We start from the raw sequence: 4,241 nt of genomic DNA on the forward strand, positions 1-4,241 counted from the left end.
AGGCAGGAGAAGAGGATGACAGAGAATGAGATGGTTGGATGGCATCACTGACTCAAAGGACATGAGTTTGAGCAAGCTCCAGAATTCAGTGAAGGACAGGGAAGCCTGGCATCTTGCAGTCCATGGGGTTGCAAAGAGTTGGACACAACTGAGCAACTGAACGACAAATTGAAATAAAAAAGTGAAGAACACAACAGCATGTCTTGTATGATCTCATTTGTTAAAACTAAAATGACGTAGGTGTGTATTAGTGTAAAATTGTCTCCTTTAACATGGGAAAGGTAGCAACATAACAACAGGTGCAATTTGCTAATTTGGAGTTTTACCAATCAGACATTAAAAATAATCCAGATGAAATTAAATATGAAACTCTAAGATTGAGTTTACATTCAAATCCAAAATACAGTTCCTTCAGATTTCAGTAATTCTACGTCTCTTTTTTATGACTAAGACGCATATAAAACCGATTGGAGCTGGTAGGGGTGGTGAGGCCTGAAGCAGCTTCTGGAATTTCTGAGCAGCCCTGGTCAGTACAAAATGGACCCAGTAGTCTTGAGTTACATGAACAGGCTCCTGCAAAGTCATCTCACTACTGGATCCTCCAAACTGGCTCAATGACCATGTTACTGGGTTTTCCTTTGAGTACCTTGGCAACAGTCAATTTCATGACTGCTCTGACTGCATCTGCTTCATCAGCCCCGAACTTACTCAGTTCATCAAGTGGCTGTCAACCCAGCAGAGATTACCATGTTCCTTGAACCCTTGGATCTCCCCAAGAGAGTTGTATTTTTAGCCATCAATGATAATTCCAAACATACAGGTCGGGGAACCCACTGGAGGTTGTTGGTTTATCTGCAAGGTAAAAATGGCTTTTTTCATTATGATTCTTATGCTAGCAACTCATTCCATGCAGAGCAGGTGGCAGAAAAACTAGAGGCTTTCTCAGGCAGAAAAGGAAACAAACTGGCCTTTGTGGAAGAGAAAGCCCCTGCTCAACAAAAATAGCTGTGACTGTGGGATGTATGTGATATGTAACACTGAGGCCTTGTGTCAGAACTCCTTTAGACAACAGCCAGAATCACTATTGCAGCTAAATCTCTCCTACATACATCACAAACAAGAGAGAAGAATAGAAAGATCTCGTTGCCAGACTTGCTAAAAATTAGCTGCTGAAATATATTGACTTTTGAAGTCTCTTTTGCCTGTCCCCATGTATTGGATGGCTGTGGTCTCAGTGCCTGAGGGAAGATGCCTGGGAGAGGAAAGCTTAGAATGTTTACTTTCCCCTGAGAGAATGTTGTCCTCTGCACTATCCTAATGGAAAGTTTCACTTTAACCCTAACTTCAGAGCAGTATGTTCTGTGAAGGTGTCTTCAAAATATGCACCAAAGCTGATTAATTCCCTTTTGGGCTCCCTCATCCACACTGGTTTATTCCAAAGAAAAAAGATTGATCTGTAAAACAAATTAAGAATACGTTACATCTAGAAGCAAGAAGAAAATTATAGAGCAACCAAAAAGCACAACCCACATATTTCAAGAGATCAACTGGCTAGAAGCAGATTAAGACCTAACCTAATTCAAGATCGAAGTATTATCAGTTACTCAGTTCTATGATATCTCTTCCATTCAACAAGCAAAGGCTTTCCCAGCTATAAGCTTTGCCAATACTTGACAAAGATGATGTTAGCCCAGAGTTGCCCATCTGATTCCTGGAGCACTTTCAGTGTGTTGAAATAAATGTCTGTGGTGGACCTCTAGTTTTGCCTCTGAATACTATAAGTTGGTTTATTTTTGAAATATAAAAGAGAAAAAGTGACCTTTCTCAACTTTTTCACTTAATTCAAAATGCAGACAATGTAATTTCTGAAATGTGGAACCAAGAGCAAAAAAGAAATGCTATTCCTTCTAAATTAAAAAAAAAAAAAAAAAGATGTGTAATTTCACTATTCTTCCACAATCTAGATGAGTAACTAAAAAGTATACTTTAGTAAATATGAGATTTTTGATAATGTAAAAACCATCCAATTATTAATACATTTTCATAATTGCATATCATATCTTTATTATTTTACTTTCAGTTGATATTTTTGCAGGGCAGAAACACAGCTCTGCCGGAAATTCTTTACAATAAATTCCTACAGAATCTTTGAACAAAACATTTGGTATCAGTTCAGTTCAGTTGCTCAGTTGTGTCCGACTCTTTGCGACCCCATGAATTGCAGCACACCAGGCCTCCCTGTCCATCACCAACTCCTAGAGTTCACTCAGACTCACGTCCATCGAGTCAGTGATGCCATCCAGAGGATGGATGCCATCTCATCCTCTGTCGTCCCCTTCTCCTCCTGCCCCCAATCCCTCCCAGCATCAGAGTCTTTTCCAATGAGTCAACTCTTCGCATGAGGTGCCCAAAGTACTGGAGTTTCAGCTTTAGCATCATTCCTTCCAAAGAAATCCCAGGGCTGATCTCCTTCAGAATGGACTGGTTGGATCTCCTTGCAGTCCAAGGGACTCTCAAGAGTCTTCTCCAACACCACAGTTCAAAAGCATCAATTCTTCAGCACTTAGCTTTCTTCTCATATCCATACATGACCACTGGAAAAACCATAGCCTTGACTAGACGGACCTTTGTTGCCAAAGTAATGTCTCTGCTTTTGAATGTGCTAACATTCAGTATACATAAACTTATATCTCAAGATTCATAAGATTTCAATTTTGCCAGGTTTCTGATTCATTTCATATACTGTCATGTTTGGGTTCAAAATGAAGCGACTTGGTGAAAAAGAAAAGAAATATAGTTTAATCTTGTTCTAGTGCTGTTATCCTACTTTGGATTTTCTAATAGTTTGATAAAATTCAACAGCAAAGAGTATATTAAGGTATCAAAATATTTTAAAGAGACTGAAAACGCAAGTGAAGTCACTCAGTCATGTCCGACTCTTGTGACCCCATGAACTGTAGGCCTACCAGGCTCCCCCGTCCATGGGATTTTCCAGGCAAGGGTACTGGAGTAGGGTGCCATTTCCTTCTCCAGGGTATCTTCCCAACCCAGGGATCAAACCCAGGTCTACCTGGTTTGTGGGCAGATGCTTTACAGTCTGGCCATTAATGCAAAGGTAAAAGTAAATTTCAAACATCTCCATTTATTAGAAACACAACTATTTCAGACAATGCTGCAACTAGGCTATTCTTGGCATTGTACAGAATGTTTTACTCCCTGCATTTTTAAAAACCAGGCTTTTCACTTTTTATTCTATGGTGTCATCTAAAATTTCTATTAATTGCGAAAAGCTTGTGGAATATATATGGCATTCATTCTGCTTTATCTTTGTAGATTACAAGATTCTTAAATAAATGAGACCTAAATATTTGTATCCCATGATGTTTCTAAAAACTTTTTTTTTTTTTTTAATTTAAACCTGGTTCCAGTTTGAATCACTTTCACTTTTCACTTTCATGCATTGGAGAAGGAAATGACAACCCACTCCATTGTTTTTGCCTGGAGAATCCCAGGGACGGGGGAGCCTGGTGGGCTGCCGTCTCTGGGGTCACACAGAGTCGGACACGACTGAAGCAACTTAGCAGCAGCAGCAGCAAGAAGTAAATAACGAAAACAACAAAAAACAATTACCTAATATGGAAATCACTACTGCTATCTACCAATTTTTTTCAGCCCTCCTTTGTGATATTTCATAGTATTACACTTACCTGCCCTGCTTGAAGTTAGTGGGGCCATTTTACTTGCTTTGGCCAGAGATGTGTGAGCAAAAGTAATATGTGTCAGCTCAAGGTGGAAGCTCTTAGAGCCAGTGCATGATTCATCAGGTTGTTTTTCCCTTTAGCACCACAAACAGCAACATCTAAGATTACTGCTGCTTTGTCCCAAGGTCTCTGAGTGCTCACTGTGGGCAGAGCTCCCCTTCTGAGTGGACAGTATCCACGGGTGAGATACAAACCTTTCTGGATTTATGGCACTGGGACTGGGGGGCTGTTATTATAGGTATACTTGTGCCAGTGTGTTTTGGAGATGATCAAATTCCCACCAGAATTATAACCTACCTGTGTAAGATGAGGCACAGGAAAAAGAAACAAGGCAGATGTCACAGAAAAGTGGACAGGAAAGAGATAGCAAAAGGAAAATAAGCTGAAATCCTTAGTTTAGGTTTCAGGAACCTAAACCCGAAAATTTAGGTTCCAGAGTTCCAAATTTTATATGATCTTCCTAAAAATAACCAGTCCTGA

General features: G+C 39.8%; 1 pseudogene; it reads left to right on the top strand.

Moving 5' to 3' along the window:
- Positions 1-507: 507 nt before the first annotated feature.
- On the top strand, positions 508-1,166 carry LOC133245199 (sentrin-specific protease 8-like; annotated as a pseudogene).
- Positions 1,167-4,241: the final 3,075 nt, after the last annotated feature.

The sequence above is a fragment of the Bos javanicus genome, chromosome 3, assembly GCF_032452875.1.
Source record: "Bos javanicus breed banteng chromosome 3, ARS-OSU_banteng_1.0, whole genome shotgun sequence".
NCBI classification, from domain to species: Eukaryota; Metazoa; Chordata; class Mammalia; order Artiodactyla; family Bovidae; genus Bos; species Bos javanicus.